The sequence below is a fragment of the Bombina bombina genome, chromosome 2, assembly GCF_027579735.1.
Source record: "Bombina bombina isolate aBomBom1 chromosome 2, aBomBom1.pri, whole genome shotgun sequence".
NCBI lineage: Eukaryota > Metazoa > Chordata > Amphibia > Anura > Bombinatoridae > Bombina > Bombina bombina.
Genome location: NC_069500.1, coordinates 1,028,464,995 through 1,028,483,882, shown reverse-complemented (window position 1 = coordinate 1,028,483,882; position 18,888 = coordinate 1,028,464,995). Strand labels below are relative to the sequence as shown.

At 41.1% G+C, this 18,888-nt stretch overlaps 1 protein-coding gene and 1 non-coding gene across 2 annotated transcripts in view; one reads left to right on the top strand and one right to left on the bottom strand.

Moving 5' to 3' along the window:
• The window catches only part of SPATA5 (spermatogenesis associated 5), a 1,265,813-nt gene that overhangs the window by 791,760 nt on the left and 455,165 nt on the right, over window positions 1-18,888 (bottom strand). The gene's annotated exons all lie outside the window — the stretch shown is intronic.
• Window positions 4,088-4,225, top strand: LOC128650678 (small nucleolar RNA SNORA16B/SNORA16A family). Its single transcript, XR_008400942.1, has one exon. It is a non-coding gene; the product is annotated as a small nucleolar RNA SNORA16B/SNORA16A family (small nucleolar RNA).

Below are 18,888 nucleotides of genomic sequence, written 5' to 3'. Positions count from 1 at the left end.
AATCTCCCCTTTGGAGGAGAATCTTTGAATTCTAGAAGATACCCCTGGGCCACAATTTCTAATGCCCAGGAATCCTGAACGTCTCTTGCCCAAGCCTGAGCGAAGAGAGAAAGTCTGCCCCCACCAGATCCGGTCCCGGATCGGGGGCTGCCCCCTCATGCTGTCTTGGTAGCAGCAGCGGGCTTCTTGGCCTGTTTACCTTTATTCCAGGTCTGGTTAGGTCTCCAGAAAGACTTGGATTGAGCAAAATTCCCCTCCTGCTTTGTGGCAGGGGAGGAGGTAGCGGGACCTTTGAAGTTTCGAAAGGAACGAAAATTATTCTTTTTGGCCCTCATTCTATTTGTCTTATCCTGAGTAAGGGCATGGCCTTTTCCTCCAGTGATGTCGGAAATGATCTCCTTCAGTTCAGGCCCGAATAGGGTCTTACCCTTGAAAGGTTGAAAGGAATAGCTAATAGCTTAGATTTTGATGACACATCAGCAGACCAGAACTTAAGCCATAACGCTCTATGCGCCAAAATGGCAAAACCTGAATTCTTTGTCGCTAATTTAGCCAGTTGAAAAGCGGCATCTGTAATAAAAGAATTAGCTAGCTTGAGAGCCTTAATTCTATAGAAAATCTCATCCAATGGGGTCTCAACCTTAAGAGCCTCCTCAAGAGCCTCAAACCAAAAAGCAGCTGCAGTAGTTACAGGAATAATGCATGCTATAGGTTGCAGAAGAAAACCCTGATGAATAAATATTTTCTTTAGAATTTTTTATCCATATGATCTTTGAAAGCACAACTGTCCTCAATAGGTATAGTTGTACGCTTAGCTAGGGTAGAAACAGCTCCCTCCACCTTAGGGACCGTCTGCCATGAATCCCGAATGGTGTCAGATATGGGAAACATTTTCTTAAAAGTAGGAGGGGGAGAGAACGGAATGCCTGGTCTATCCCATTCCTTAGTAACAATGTCCGAAATCCTCTTAGGGACCGGAAAAACAGTGTAAGAAGAAACCTCTAGATATCTATCCATTTTACAGAATTTCTCTGGAGGAATTACAATAGGGTCACAGGCATCCAGAGTCGCTAAAACCTCCCTGAGTAACAAGCGGAGGTGTTCAAGCTTAAACTTAAAAGCCGTCATATCTGAGTCTGTTTGAGGGAACATCTTTCCTGAATCAGAAAGCTCTCCCTCAGACAGCAATTCCCCTACCCCCAATTCAGAGCATTGTGAGGGTACATCGGAGATGGCTAATAAAGAGTCAGAGGGCTCAGCATTTACTCTCATACCGGACCTACTGCGCTTCTCCTACAAACCAGGCAGTTTAGATAATACCTCTGTGAGGGTAGCAGACATAACTGCGGCCATATCTTCCAGGGTGAAAGAATTAGACGCACTAGAAGTACTTGGCGTCGCTTGTGCGGGCGTTAAAGGTTGTGACACTTGGGGAGAAGTAGATGGCAAAACCTAATTCTCTTCTGACTGAGAATCATTCATCCTGCGACATACTTTTATCAGCTAAAATATGTTCTTTGCAATGTAAGGCCCTTCTAGTACATGAGGGACACATTTTAAGTGGGGGTTCCACAATGGCTTCTAAACACATGGAACATTGGCTTTCTTCAATGTCAGACATGTTAAACAGGCTAGTAATGACCACAAACAGGCTTGAAAACACTTTATTTAGTGAAAAAATAACAATCTTAAAAAACGGTAGTGTGCCTTTAAGAGAAAAAAAGCATACAATTTTTCTAAAACTGCTTAAAAACAATCAAATTGTCCCAATTTTATGGTAGAAGCATCCCAATTCTGCAGCTAAGTTTGCCCCACAAGGAAAGGAATACTTAACCCTTACAGGAAAAAACAGAAAAATACAAAACGTTTATTTCAATCAAAAGCACCCCCTGCACCTCGCCACAGCTCTGCTGTGGCGCCTACCTGCCCTCAGGGGTCTGTAAAACCAGGTTAAAACTTTGTTTTGGCCCAATACAGCTCACAAAGGCCCACCGGATCTGGAGCTTGCTGCTTGCTTGAGAAAAACAACTGCGCAACTGAGGTGCGAAAATAGGCCCCGCCCATCTCACTCGATGCCTCACAGCCCAAATTAACTGCACCAGAGCGGTCTAAAAACCTAGCCATGTGGGTTCATAAACCCAGAAATGAAGCCATGTGTATCCTTCTTAAATAAAGCATAAAAACGTCTCTTACTTTAAAAACGTTAACTGCACTCCAAAACATGTAAACGTTTTCCCACAAACATTCAAACATCAGTGTCAACCATTTTTATATAGCCCATATATGCAAGCTCAGTAATACCCCTCTATAAACTTTAGGATTACTGCTTACCCTCTCCGTCATGGGGATACTGTCAGCCAATTCTGAAATAACACAGTCTCTGCAGAAAAAAATGACTGAACATACCTCACTGCTTATAGCATGAAAAACTTTCCTCACACTGAAGTTTCTTAAGTACTCCTCAGCCATTCTGTGGGAACTGCACTGGATCTTAGTAACAACTGCTAAGATCATCAGTCTCCAGGCAGAAGTCTTCATCCATCTGCTGCCAGAGGGAAAATAGTACACACCGGTACCATTTAAAATAAAAAAAACTCTTGCTTGAAGAAAATAAAAACTAACATCTAATCACCTCTTTCACTTTACCCTTCATAGTACTTAGAGTAGGCAAAGAGAATGACTGGGGGGTGGAGTCAAGGGGGGAGCTATATAGACAGCTCTGCTGTGGTGCTCTTTGCCACTTCCTGTTGGCAGGAGGATAATATCCCACAAGTAAAGGATGAATCCGTGGACTTGTCGTATCTTATAGAAGAAACAAACTCACCCATAATAAAAGTAAGGGGAACATCCACATTCCCCCAGAAGGGAAGAATAAGGATTTAGATAAGAGACTAGGACGAAAGAAACCCCAAAGGTAACTCGAAAAGAGTAACCCAGAAAGAAACAAGGCAAAACCATTGAAAAAAACCCTACCGCCCAACAGGGCAAAGGGAGAAATCCCTATCTGCATAGAAACCAAGGATTATTTAATGCCCTGAGACTGAAAGGGATAAGGAAAACCCCTCCCCTACGCAGAGTGCTAACTTGCTCCCAGGAAGAACGACCAAAGACAAAACTGTCCCGGAAGCCGCTGAAACAGTATAAAAATATCTGAATATCCTCCTCCAAAGCCAAAGGCGTCCTGCAGCAACGGAGGACTTAGCGGCCCAAGTCGCCAACCCTAGGCATTAGGCTGCACAGGACCATCCTCAAAGAAGAAGGACTCCAAGAGTGCAGAACAACTCCTTCCCAAAAAGGACCGGAAGAAGAGACCAGAACCCGGAAAAATAGTAGAGAAACTACCTGCCAAGAAGGATCTACCGTGAAGCCTCCTCTTAAGGAAGGCTCACAATATCAAACTATGATACGCGGCCAAAGATCAATAGATTCGACAGATCCCTGACCCTCGCTCCGGGCAACAGACCCAGTACCAAAAGTGACTGATAATGTCCAAAAGGACAAAGTAATTAAAATTTCCTGATCATCAAGACTTCCAGGAAGGAAAAAGGAGGGAACCAGACCCCCAAAAAAGCTTGGGTCCAGGACCCAGACGCAGTCCCCTTCCCGAAGGCTAAGGATACTCCCAAAGAGAGACCCTCCAATGAAAAGTACAGAGATGGCATGTCACAACAATTCATCCCTTCCCTCTGACATCCTGCACTCAAGGAATGGGGAACACCCCCACTGAAAGGAGAAAGAAAAGTATCTCCCATCATCAGCTGGATACTATGATAAAGATGCCTTAGGCAAGGGATTTTACAAGACCAGCATAATGAAATTACAGCCACCGCTGTATCTAAACTCTTAACCTTCATGTTTCAAGGCAGCATAGACCGCCACTTAAGCCATGGTGAAACACCATCCAATCCACCCCAAGGAGGGAAAACGAAACCAGCACAGCACCTCCGCGCACCAGCACAGCACACCCGCACAAGGCATGGATCGTAAAGCTGTAGGCATACTCAACAGGTCAAGTACCGAATGACAGAAACATCCGGCAACTACGGCCGGTCCAGTAGAAGACTAATTGTCTAAGAAGAGAAAAAATGGTGGCTCTCATCCAACAACTCATGGTAGCCATGTATTAGCTGCTGTGAGCAATAATGAGCTAAGACAAAGATTTCCTTGACGGTCGCTGCTCAGCTTAATTGGTAACTGACTAGCAACATTTCAGGAAATTACAAGTAGGTTGTCACCTATCTTTCTTTTTTTTAATAACAATTGAATTCTATTTTTGCTTCATGATCATTGAATGTGCAACAGTACACTACTGTGAGCTACCTGAACACATAAGGAGGAATGTGTGGCCACCAATTAGCAGCTAGCTCCTGGCCCTCCTATATCTTTTACAAATACTAAGCGAACAAGCAAATTGGTGTTAGTATATGCAGATTGAATCATGATGAACTTTAGGTTTCATATTCCTTTAATAGTGACTTTTCTTTTTTTTATGGGTAACTGCTATAAGTTGTCATCGTCCAATAGCATGAAATAAACTTGCAGGCTTTATAAGCATTGCATTTTGTTCATTCAGGTTCTAACTAAAGTTTCCAGTAAGGCAGTATTTTGAGGCATTTGGTAAACACTTATGTTAAAAAAAAAAATAAAAAAAAAATGCGCCAGTAGGAACCGAAAATGTTCCAGAACTGAGAACAGGGCCTTACCGAACCACAGAACTCAAAAAAGTCCAGTCAAAGACAAGGACCAGGACAAATAAACCCGGACACCCAGAACTCAGAGCCGGCTTACAAACGTACTACTCCCTGATGACCCACCGGGTTACCCCTTTGGAGCAGACTTTGCACCCTAGGCGAGGCATCACAGTTATATCCAAGGCACCTTGGACACTGAACTCTCACGTAAGAGTCCCAGACACAGAGTGCTTAAAACACCCACAACAGGAACCACTCCCAAATTGAAAAGGGTGCTAGGCATGATGAGAGCCACACAGCCACTCTGGTTGACCCTAAGGCACTAGGGATAACAGTACTAAGTCCAAAGACTAACAAAATGTCAAAAGAACAGAGCTCAATCCCAGATATTCAGGAGAAAATAGGACCATAGTCTCCAAGATCCTCTCAGGATCCTTCTCCTGGAAGCCCCTACAGTTCAAGGAATAACAAATGAACTAACATTCTAAACCCAGACGGGTAAAAACCCAAAAACATCTAAGCAGGGGCAAAACAGTAAAAAGGGAACACCCTAATCTGCAAACTTCAAAATATGGGAACAGATGGATCCAGGAAGTAGAAAAACCCAAAGGTCCTACTTCCTGAAACAGCTGACCAAAGGCCAACCCCAAGGAAAAGAGACAAAAAAGGGGCCCAATCAGCCACAACCCGAAGGAAGAGATACTGTCATGAAGGAAAACAGATCCAAAAAGGACAATTCCAAAGAAGACCTTAAAGAGAAGACGAGGAACATTACCCAGAGCAATGGACTTGAGTGAAAAAAGCAGGCAGCGAAACTCGTCAACGCTGATTGCTAAGGAGCTGTTAACATGAGTCGGGATAGTTTTGCTGAAAGACTCTCACTGCATCTCCGGACTTTAACATTCACCCATGCTCTCAGAGGCTGACAGGATTACTTAAAACTCCAGTCACATTTCGAAGAGTACTACCCTCCATAAGAGACTATCTTAAATCTTCCGACACTTCTCTGCCAATCTCCTGTGACGAAAGGCAAAGAATGACTGGGGGGATGAGGGAAGTGGGGGAGGTATTTAAGCCTTTGGCTGGGGTGTCTTTGCCTCCTCCTGGTGGCCAGGTTCTGAATTCCCAAAAGTAATGAATACAGCTGTGGACTCTCCCCGTTTATGAAGAAAACAGGCCCTAGAGCTGACCAATAATGAACAACACTTGTAACTGACCCTCCTCGAAGAGTAACCTTATGTACATTTTTTTTTAATCGTTCTGTGTTTTAGTTATTTCACATAAATGGCTGTCAATGTCATTATACAAAGGCATGAGTGAGAATAAATCTTCTCATAATACATTAATTGACAAATCATGTTTCACACGTTTTCAAGGCAAGTAGGACGAGTATGCTAACCAAGTAAAGGGTCATAGACCATCCTGGCAATTTGTCAGATTACTACATTAAATGGCACTGCAGCTGTTATGTGGATATACGAATGATGTCAGTTCCTAAGTCTCCCCTCTTCCCACGCATTTCACAACTACTAAATTCACAAACATAAAAAAAAATTAAATGAACGCAAGCAAACAAAATGATAGGAATTTGTGACGCATGCACGATCTGACATCCGTTGTTTAAATCTCTGCTTGCTGTGCCAAGAACTTTAGACAAGCCATGCTGGGTGTGAAACTATGGAAAACTGAGCTTTTGGGCTTACTGTGATAATGTACAAGAATGCAGACAGATATTTATAGAGAGATTTCACCAACAGCTGCTGGATAAATGCGTCAGCAACGTGTGCTCAGAGATGCAGTAACTTCACAAGAGCAATGTGTTTTTGCCTGTGGATGAGCATACACATAATTCTTCACTTTCACAAACAGGCAAAGGATTTAAGTGAAAGGAAATCCCAGTAACACACCAAATGGCATGACCCTAAAGCAGCAATGACAGGTGACACTGCAAGGCCAAATAAAGTAAATCTTGGCTTTAATCCCAGGGCTAAATTAATCTAAATGTTGTATCTATTTATTATGCAGCCTTAATATTGAACCATTTCTTTTTCAGTTAATGACCGCCATACAAGGACAACAAAATAAAAATATATCATGAAGATCTGTTCAGAATTTTGTACACTATCTGAAAATGCTGCCTCTCCCATAAGGAGCTGTGCTAAAATAACTAAGCGATTTTAAAGCTAAGCTAAGTGAACATAATAGGCATAAAACACAAGGAATATGCATTTGCCAAATCAGCAGAATTTAAGTAAGAAAGTTTTTTTGGGAAAATATTTGAATGTAATGTTATCAGATGTCATAAAGTGATGTTGAATATGACAGCCATCTTGGTTTGACAGACAATAATTGATTTGTGACTTCTTTAAAGGGACACTCAAGTCAAAATAAACTATTATGATTCATATAGAGCATGCTGTTTTAAGACACTTTCCAATTTACTTCCATTATGAAATGTTGCAGAGTCTTTTTATAGAGACACTTTCTGGAGAACAACACCCTACTGAGCATGTGCACAAGCTCACAGGGTATAAGTATACTAGTCTGTGATTGGCTGATGTCTGTCACATGATAGAGGGGGGCTGGAAAATGGGGAAAAAATCTACTGATTATTTAAAATTCAGAGTGGCCGTTAAATCATTGTCTTTTTATTATGCACTTGTTCATTATGCAATTTGACTGCATTGAGTGGTCCTTTAAGACTCATCGTAACATTCTACAAATTTTTCTCAAACACACAACTTACCACTTTTACCTTGAGTTTGCACCAAGTAACTACTACCCCTTTTGTTTAGGAAACTATTACAATACAGATACATGTAGACAGATAATGTGTGTATTAGAAACATTAATAATCTTAGCTTTCCTTTGGGCCCTTATGTATTTGACCAAAATCTATAAACATGGATTAAATAAATCTCCAATAAAACTTTCATATTAAATGTTCAACTGTAAAATGCTAACTGCCTAGCCAGAATAATCACTCTTTAACTTCCATCTTCATTTCAAGTACATACTGTTGCTTTCAGGCATTCATTTAATTTAAATATTTTTGGACAATGCGGCTTCATAAATTGGTGCCAAACGTGCTGAAACACACATCCCCCCCCCACTTCCTGATGTAATAATTTCGGGGCCCGGGGTGTTCCAAGGCCATCTTGCCAGCACCTTAGATTTTCATATTTCAAACTGAAGGGAATCTGGCAACCAGCACTGGACATTATTTCCTTTATGCATTCTTTTAAAAGGCCAGCCAAGCGTTTTTCATATCAATAATATTTGCAGGAATAACAGATGTCCCAGTTAACCCTTTTGTAGTTTTGTTCTAAGCTATACGTTTGTTTTATTTTATTTTAAATGCTATTTAACCAGTTATATACACACAATGTTAAAATGCACATAAACTCACATTGCCTACCATAAATTAAAGGTGTTTTAAAGGGATAGGAAACACCAACATTTTCTTTCATGATTTGGATATAACACACAATTTTAAACAGTTTTCCAATTTACTTCTATTATCAAATTTGCTTCATTATCTTGTTTTCCTTTGCTGAATGAACAGCATTGCACTACAGGCAGCTAGCTAAAACAATCACAAGAAACACGTGTGCAGGCACCAATCAGCAGCTAACTCCCACTGGAGTAGGATATGTGCGTATTATTTTTCAACAAGGGATACCAAGAGAACAAAGTACATTTGAAAAAAGAAGTGAATTTAAAAATGTCTTAAAATTACACGCTCTGTCTGAATCATGCAGGTTTAATTTTGACTTTCCTATCCCTTTAACATTTTTTTTGCATGAACAATAGTGCTACAATTTTTACAAAAATTTAATTTCAGCTAAGCCCATTTCTCTACCCTATAATTGTCCAGTCCAAAAAGGGCATTTTGTAAAATGTTGTCAAAAAGGCGAGATCTCTATGTGAGGTTAGATGGTGGCATAAACAGTTAAATATATCATATGTCCCAACTGTTACACGTTTTGCTGGATAGTCTTAAAGTCAGACTTAAAGCAACAGTAAAGTCAAAATTAAACTTTAAATGATTCATATAGAGCATGAAATTTTAAATAACTTTACAATTTAAATCTATTATATAATTTTCTTCATTATCATGCTATCCTTAATTGAAAAGCTGGGTAGGCTATGTAGTAGCAATCCACTACTGGGAGCTAGCTGCTGATTGGTGACTGTGCATATATGTCTCTTGTCATTGGATCAGCTAGCTTCTAGTAGTGCATTGTTGCTCCTGCAAGAAGAAAATGAAGCAAAATTTGTTAATAGAAATAAACAGATTTGTTTTTTTACATTGAATGCTCTATCTCAGTGGTTCCCCAAGTGGCACTAATAGGTATAAGAGGTGGAAGGGGGGCACTGGAATTACCATAGGGGGTGCTTGAAGGAAAGGAGCCGAAGAGCATGCTAGTGGGCCTCTCCAAGTATGATTATAGTAATTTGATTTATCTTAAATGTGCAAAGAAGAAGAGAATTTATGCTTACCTGATAAATGTATTTATTTCCGGATATGGTGAGTCCACGGCTTCATCAATTACTGTTGGGAATACCACTCCCCTTCCCACAACCCCCAGTCATTCAACCAAAGAGAAATGGAGAAAAAAGGAGTAACACAAGGTGTAGAGGTGCCTAAAGGTTTAGTAAAAAATAACTGTCATGAAATAAAGGGGGGGCGTGGACTCACCATATCCGGAAATACATAAATTTATCAGGTAAGCATAAATTCTCTTTTCTTTCCTAAGATATGGTCCACGGCTTTATCAATTTACTGTTGGGAACCAATACCCAAGCTAGAGGACACAGATGAATAGGGAGGGACAAGACAGGCAGACCTAAACAGAAGGCACCACTGCTTGAATAACCGTTCTCCCAAAAAACGCCTCGTCTGAGGAAAAAGTATCAAATTTGTAAAATTTTGAAAGAATATGCAAAGAGAACCAAGTTGCAGCCTTGCAAATCTGTTCCACAGAAACTTCATTCTTGAAAACCCAAGAAGAGGAGACAGCCCTAGTGGAATGAGCTGTAATTCTCTCAGGAGGCTGCTGTCCAGCAGTCTCATCAGCAAAACAAATTATACTTCCCATCCAGAGAGAAAGAGAAGTAGCAGTAGCTTTCTGACCTTTACGTTTCCCAGAGAAACAAACAAACAAGGGAGAAGACTGACGAAAATCTGTAGTCGCCTGAAATAAAATCTTAAAGCATGCACAACCTCCAAGTTGTGCAACAACGTACTTTATGAGAAGAAGGATGAGGACATAGAGAAGAAACAACAATTTCCTGATTAATATATCTGTCTGAAACTACTACAGGAAGGAAACCTAACAGTATGAAGAACCGCCTCATCAACAAGATAAAATAAGGCAAATCACACTGCAAGGCTGAGAAATCCGAAAACTCTCCAAGCAAAAGAGATAGCAAAAAGAAACAAAATGTTCCAAGATAACCAATTAATAACTATGGAATGCAAAGGTTCTAACGGAGCCTGCTGTAAAACTTTAAGAACAAAGTTAAGGCTCCAAGAAAGAGAAACAGACGTAAAGACAGGCCTGATTTTGATCAAGACCTGACAAAACGATTGCACATCTGGCACATCCGCCAGACGCTTATGTAGCAAAATAGAAAATGCAGAGATCTGACCCTTCAGGGTACTGACTAACAAACCCTTCTCCATCCATCAAATTTGTATTTGACACTTTTAGACTTTGAAGTGTATTATACAGGGATCCTGTTGGGTGTTAATTGGCACTGTGGGTTCCTTGGACATCACTGTTCCGTTTGAGAGCCAGCTGGGAAGCTCCTAATCTCCAAGACCGCATTATTGAGCACTTTGTGATAAGTGCTTGAAGCTTGTGAGTATAATTCCTATTGGGGTCATTGAATGTGGTTGGAGGGCTCATACCCTTGAGATAATATGCCATTGGAGCGCCGCCTTCTTTTTGTAAAACCCTTCTCCAGACCTACCTGGAGAAAGGACAAAATCCTAGGAATCCTGACCCTACTCCAAGAGTAGCCCTTGGATTCCCACCAATAAAGATATATACGCCATAACTTATGGCAAATCTATCTAGTAACAGTCTAACAAGCCTGAATCATAGTTTCAATGACTGACTCAGAAAAACCACGCTTATACAGATCTAAGCGTCCAATCTCCAAGAAGAAATCTTCAGAGAAACAAAAGAATAGACCCTACATTAGAAGGTCCCTCCTCAGGAACAACCTCCCAGGTTGGAAGAGATACATCCCCGTTAGGTCAGTAACCAGATCCTGCGAGACTACACAGGAAAAATATTGATGCCCACTCCTATGTGATACGAGCAAAGACTCGTGGAAGGAGATCAAACTGAGGAACAGGAATGTCAGACTGAAAACCCAAGAACCGCCAGGGATTTCAACTGAGCAGCTTGCTGATCTCCTGACCTTTAAAAGTAATAAGAAAGTTTGGCATACTGCCATCTGCAACTCCAGCACCCCCCATTTGAGGGTTAAGCTGGAGAACACCTCCAGGAGAAGCATCCACTCCCGGAATGATCTGACTCTTGGAATGTGAAGAGTGGAGAGACAACAAATGTGAGCATCCACCCACTGAACAATCCATGCCAATCATTGCTAAGGAACTCCAGATTCCTCCAAGGTGGTTGATGTCAACCAACTCCAAGATGTTATGAAATAGTAGACTCCTCTCAAGTCCATAGTCACCAACCCAACAGGCTGATGTCCGTGGTCATCATTACTCAGGAAGGTCTCATGAAGCATGTGTCCAGAGACAGATGCTCCTGTGAAAACCACCACAGGAAAGAAAAATGGTAGATTACAACATGTATTACAACATGCTCTGCTTCTTGGCATGCCTGGAGTTGAACCTGGAACCTCCAGCCTCCGGCCGTTTGCCATACACCTTGAGCCACTGGAGGGCTCTCTCATGTCGACAGAACTAGATCTATCCTCCAAAACAGAACCACATGATCCCCGTTCCACTATCTGAGCATGCATAACAGCAGACACTCAAATGGAATCAAGCAAGGGATGATGAAGCAACCATCAGACCAATTACATCCATACATTGAGCCACTGAAGGGCCAAACAGTAGAGTGCAGTGAGAGGCAAGAGGAAAGAATCCTTGATCTTATTGACCTCTGACAAAAATATTGTCAGAGATAGGAAACTAATATGGTCCCTAAGAAAGCTACCTCCGTAGCTAAAACAAGGGAACCCATTTTCAGCTTCACTTGAAGAAAAAACAACAAGATCTCTGTATGAGAGTTTGCTTGATAAAAAGATGGCGCCTGAGCCATTGTGTAGTCCAGAAAGGGTACCACAGCAATACCATGAAACCTGATCACTGCCAAGATAGCCCCCTTGGGGAGTTGTGGCAAGGCCAAAGACAAGAGCCACAAACTGGAAGTTCTTGATAGAAAGGCAAAACTCAGGAACTTGAAAAATATATGTCTATGGTCACCATAAACTGACCCTCTTAGACCAAAGGAAGAATAGAACCACTGGTTTCCATTTTGAAGGACGGTACCCTGAGAAAAACTTGTTGAGACACTGTAGATCTATTATAGGACGAAACATTCCCTTACAGGAACTGGAACTATCACTCACAGGGAAGAGAAGTCCCAAAGCACTTCAAAATGCCTCACTGTTATCTGGCCTGTAGATAAAATTGAGAGGAGGAACCTGCCTCTGGGAGGAAGGTATACATTTTATGTAGAAAACCTGAAATACAATGCCCGCAGCCTATCTGGGACATCTTGTATTCATGTTTGAAGACAAACAGAAAGATTCCGCCCCACACCTGGACCAATCCCAGATTGGGGGCAAACTTCTTTAGGTTTATTCATCTTTCCTTGTGGTAGAAAAGACCCTTTTCCACCCGTATATCAGAAATATTCCTGTCAGATTAGGAACAAACAAGGTCTTACCCTTGTAAAGAAGCGCCAGAAGCTTGGACTCAAAAGAAAAATCCACTGGCCATAAATATAGCCACAACGCCCTGTGGGCTAGCACAGCGAGACAGATATCTTGGCTCCCGGCTAAAAAACTTGCCTGGTAGCATCAGAAATGGAAGATTGGCTATCTTAAGAGCCTTAATTCTGTTCTGGATCTCATCCAAAGGAGTCCCTACCAAATTGGATCAAACAAGGCATCCCAATAAGATGCCGCACTTGACACAATGGCCCCGTGCGCCATGTATTTAATGGAGACAGCAACAGGAAGCATCTTTCCCAAGACAGGAGACAGGGAAAAGGATCCCTGACTTCTCTCATTCCTGTGAAAAATCTCCTAGCTTGGTCTGGAACAGGAAAAACTTCCACAGAAGAATCTCAGTATTTATAAAGTTTATTATGCTTCTTAGGGTTGACAACGACATACGTATCGGAGTCGCTCCAAAGTAGCCAAAACCTCCTTTAAACATACACGAAGGTGTTCAAGCTTAAATCTAAAGGATACTACTTCTGCATTAGATAAAGGAATTATACTGACCGAATATGAGATTTTACACCCAGAGGCTACTGACGTATTCTCATCATTAGCCTATGAGGGAGGCAACCAGTGTAGCAGTAGGAGGTACAGAAACCTTACTATCTGAATCTCCAATATTCCTCTTGCGATTTCCCTTTAGTAAAGGAAAAGCAGATAATGCCACAGATACTGCAGAAGATACATGGGCAGCAAATTCTGCAGGCCAATAACTCCTCTAGGAGATTGAGAGGAACCGCAGGGCACTGGATGTGACACCATAGAGGCTAGCCGTTACACATCAGCCTGGCTGAGGGGTTAAATCTGACTGACGTAGCATCAACAACAAAAAAATGCAAAGTTAGCCATGAATTATAGATATAACTGAATGCTAACGACATCAACGAACAGGAATGCACCAAGATGGAGATGCCTGAAGCAGTTCTAAAGATGAATTCTGATAAAGTCACCAGAAAAATTTCGGAGTCTAACAGACACTGCTCTGCTAGAAGAACTGAAGTGGAATGGGTCATGTGACTGCCGACAAGAAACTGCACTGCCATTACGAGCGTAGGTTTCTTAAGAGGGAGAGAAAACCTTAATGGCAGCAAAACCACAAAAAGAGGTCGAAAAATGTAACATGCAGAGTGATTCATTTTCTAACCAAGCGCCTGCCTTCTAACCCTAACACAGAGTACAAAAATCAGTGACAGTCTTGAAATAATAAATAAATATATAAAAAACACCCTCCATTAGCACTCGTTACAGAGTACAACACAGCAATGCAGCAGAACCCTGCCAGCTGCAGTAAAAGTTCAGGGTGATATAAATAAATTTATGAGCCATGAGAGTAACAAATAAAAGAATAAACAGCCCACACTAAAATACAGGGGAAACACTTTATAACCAGTTTAAAGTAAAAAAAAAAAAAAAAAGCCAGTCTCCATTCACACAGCAGTGCCTGCTCTCTGCCTAAAAATATCCATATAAGATATATGTATGTCCCAGAAAATGTTGCAGGTCTTTTAAACCTCTTTAAGTGCACAGAAGACGAAAGGCACTTACCTGCTTACATGGTATGAGAGGACGCCACTCCTCACAGAGACTTGTAAGAAAAGGAAGAACAGAGTAAACCTTCTCTGGTTTTCTGTACTTGGGCAGCAAATATGTTATGACACCGCAGCAAGGCCCACCTTACAAGTTCCTAACTGCTTTAAAACCACCACTACTCTACTGAAGAGATTAACGTGGACTACGGTTAGACCCAATCCTTGAAACCAAGGAAAGATCAGAGTAAACCTACTCTGGCTTTGCAAAACAATAAAATCTTGCTTGTAGCAAAAGAATCTTCAGACAACCAAACTTCACCTCCTCCTTGAACAGAGGCAAAGAGAATGATTGAGGTTTGTGAGAAGGGAAGTGATATTTAACAGTTTTGACTGTGGTGCTCTTTGCCTCCTCCTGCTGGCCAGGAGTGTTATTCCCAACAGTAATTGATGAAACCGTGGACTCACCATATCTTAGGAAAGAAAACAACTTTCTAGCTTGTGTTCAAAGTTTTACTGCTCTTTGCCTTCAAAGCTTTTTCTTCTCTGAAACTTCAGGTTAATCAGAAACATACACTTTCTATCACTACGATAAAATGCAGCCACATGTGTTGAATTCTTTGTTTTGCCAGCTCTGTACATTAGCACAGATTATTAACATTAATTGCACAGTTTGGAATCATTGTGTAGTAGCAGGAAACACAGCAAAGGCTTAGTGTGCTTGTCTGAGTAGCTTTGTACACAGTCAGCCATCTAATAATCTGGTGGTGCACTACATAACACTTTGGTAAACAGAATTCACTTTCTATAAAGTTGATTTATTGGTGCAGTAGGTTCATGTCAATGTAGAAAATAAAGAATAAATATTGAAAGAAAGCCCCTGTCAAAGTGAAACTTCTTCTGAGTGTGATGAATACTAGTTATAAACAAATGAGCATTTAAAATCAGTCCTATCTGCTTTATTTTTTGTGTTATGCTGTTTAATTATTTATGCAAATTTATGTTAATTAGCATGGCCGGTATTTTCTTCCAAGAAAGATGGCAACCCTAACTATGCTCCAAGCAAAGAAATAAACTCCAGATATACGACAATGGCTAATGGTAAGTGACATGAAACCGGAGATTGGAAAACTTTTATCACTTTATCAACCCATCTATTGGATTAAAGGATTACTTTCTGTTATAATTTTTAAGCTAAACAACTAACATATTAAAGTTAATAAACATTAATTAAAACCTACTGACCTATATTTTCTCCAAAACGAAGTTTCATAACGTTCTAAAAGTTATATCTTTTATTCGCCGATGATGTCACGTTATCCTGCCCACTATTTTCAGCACTGTGTGTTCAAAATACTTAAACCAATAACTTTGTGTTTAAAGCGCCATTTTGAAACCTAGGTATTGTAAACGGATTGGTACAGAGCAAAGGATACCCACGGAGTGGATTTGGAAAACAATTAAATTTGCAGACAAGATTTCTGATATACGGTAGAGATATGTTAATGAAATGCTATTGATAAAAAGCGTATTTGGGGTAGTTAGTTAGTAACAGGCATAGAAAATATTTATTTACAGTGGCCCTTTAAGAGTTTTTGAACAGTAAATTAATTACTAAATGTGATTTAAAGGACTCTTTCACAGTGGCTATCAACTTTAAAAAGCTGGTATACGAAGATAATATAGTTTTAATAAAATTAAATAAATCTTTTAAAATTTGAATATGTTTTTAATTGTTACTCCTTTAAATTGTATTGTGTCATAATCTTTATTAAGGGTTGTGCATTGCTAATCTGAATGTTATGGTTTATGAGCGCTAATGGTGAGTTTATAGAACCAAGGGGCAGTGACCTGAAAAAGTGGGAACCACTACCCTCTGAATCATAAAATAAAAAAATATATATATATTTTCCTTTAAGTTCTGTCTTCCTTTATATATCCCCTGCAAACAAATAGGCTTTCAGACTCATCACTCTAGCTAGTTTGTCTCTGTTAATCCTTTTAAGTCCAACCCATTTTAAAACTGGTTGTACCAATGCTCAAACTTCGCCCCATTCAAAGCTCCCTTGTGTAATGGGTATGGAAGTAATACACTGATTTTAAATCACCAGTTTTAGTTCTCCTAAATTACTCTTTAAATGAATATATGCATGTCTTGTTTTAACATATTTTACATGAAATTTAACACATTTCTGCAAACTCCAGACTCCTCCATATAAAAAAGTAAATTTATGCTTACCTGATAAATTAATTTCTTCTATGGTACGAGTCCACAAATTCATCCTTTACTTGTGGGATATTATCCTCCTGCTAACAGGAAGTGACAAAGAGCACTACAACAGAGCTGTCTATATAGCTCCTCCATTAACTCCACCCCCCAGTCATTCGACCGAAGGTACAGGAAGAAAAAGGAGAAACTAAAAGGTGCAGAGGTGACTGAAGTTTAAACTCAAAAAAAATATAATCTGTCTTAAAATGACAGGGCGGGCCGTGGACTCGTCGTACCATAGAAGAAATTAATTTATCAGGTAAGCATAAATTTACTTTTCTTCTATAAGGTACGATGAGTCCACGGATTCATACTTTACTTGTGGGATACAATACCAAAGCTATAGGACACGGATGAATGGGAGGGACAAGACAGATGGCTAAACAGAAGGCACCACTGCTTGAAGAACTTTTCTCCCAAAAATAGCCTCCGAAGAAGCAAAAGTATCAAATTTGTAAAATTTGGAAAAGGTATGAAGCGACGACCAAGTCGCAGCCTTACAAATCTGTTCAACAGAAGCATCATTTTTAAAAGCCCATGTGGAAGCCACCGCTCTAGTAGAGTGAGCTGTAATTCTTTCAGGAGGCTGCTGTCCAGAAAGAGAGGTAGCCTTATCTTTTTGACCTCTACGTTTTCCAGAATAGACAACAAAGAAGATGTTTGACGGAAATCCTTGGTCGCTTGCAAGTAAAACTTCAAAGCACGAACCACGTCCAAGTTGTGCAACAGACGCTCCTTCTTAGAGGAAGGATTAGGACACAGGGAAGGAACAACAATTTCCTGATTAATATTCTTATTAGTAACAACCTTAGGAAGGAATCCAGGTTTGGTACGCAAAACCACCTTATCCAAATGAAAAACAAGATAAGGCGAGTCGCATTGCAATGCAGATAGTTCAAAAACTCTTCAGGCCGAAGAGATAGCGACTAAAAACAGAACTTTCCAAGATAGAAGCTTAATATCTATGGAATGCATAGGTTCAAACGGAACCCCTTGAAGAACTTGAAAAACTAAATTCAAACTCCATGGCGGAGCAACAGATTTAAACACAGGCTTGATTCTAACTAACTTTGTATGCAAATTATTATGACCCTGGGGAAGTCTCCCTATGGGTGATGGGGGAAACCAGACGTGGACTCCTTGCCCAGTGTGCTTAGAGGAATGTGGCTGCACCTCACTGACGAGGCCCATAGGAGGCCGAAACGATCGTCTGGGGTTGTCATGTTCCTTGTTCAGAGGAGAATTGCCTGGTATTTCGGGGCTGGACTGACCTTAATTGGCAGGATCAGACTGATATACTTCAGGAAAGTTTTCTTCTGTGAAAAGCACACTGGTCTAAAAGAGGCTGCTTCCGGGTGGTAAATCGCCATAGAACAAGCCACTGAGCTGTTGTTCGTTCCTGGTAGAGCGCTTCTCTCTTTGTATGCAAATTATTATGACCCTGGGGAAGTCTCCCTATGGGTGATGGGGGAAACCAGACGTGGACTCCTTGCCCAGTGTGCATAGAGGAATGTGGCTGCACCTCACTGACGAGGCCCATAGGAGGCCGAAACGAACGTCTGGGGTTGTCATGTTCCTTGTTCAGAGGAGAATTGCCTGGTATTTCGGGGCTGGACTGACCTTAATTGGCAGGATCAGACTGATATACTTCAGGAAAGTTTTCTTCTGTGAAAAGCACACTGGTCTAAAAGAGGCTGCTTCCGGGTGGTAAATCGCCATAGAACAAGCCACTGAGCTGTTGTTCGTTCCTGGTAGAGCGCTTCTCTCTTTGTATGCAAATTATTATGACCCTGGGGAAGTCTCCCTATGGGTGATGGGGGAAACCAGACGTGGACTCCTTGCCCAGTGTGCTTAGAGGAATGTGGTTGCACCTCACTCACAAGGCCCATAGGAGGCCGAAACGATCGTCTGGGGTTGTCATGTTCCTTGTTCAGAGGAGAATTGCCTGGCATTTCGGGGCTGGACTGACCTTAATTGGCAGGATCAGACTGATATACTTCAGGAAAGTTTTCTTCTGTGAAAAGCACACTGGTCTAAAGGAGGCTGCTTCCGGGTGGTAAATCGCCATAGAACAAGCCACTGAGCTGTTGTTCGTTCCTGGTAGAGCGCTTCTCTCTTTGTATGCAAATTATTATGACCCTGGGGAAGTCTCCCTATGGGTGATGGGGGAAACCAGACGTGGACTCCTTGCCCAGTGTGCTTAGAGGAATGTGGCTGCACCTCACTGACGAGGCCCATAGGAGGCCGAAACGATCGTCTGGGGTTGTCATGTTCCTTGTTCAGAGGAGAATTGCCTGGTATTTCGGGGCTGGACTGACCTTAATTGGCAGGATCAGACTGATATACTTCAGGAAAGTTTTCTTCTGTGAAAAGCACACTGGTCTAAAAGAGGCTGCTTCCGTGT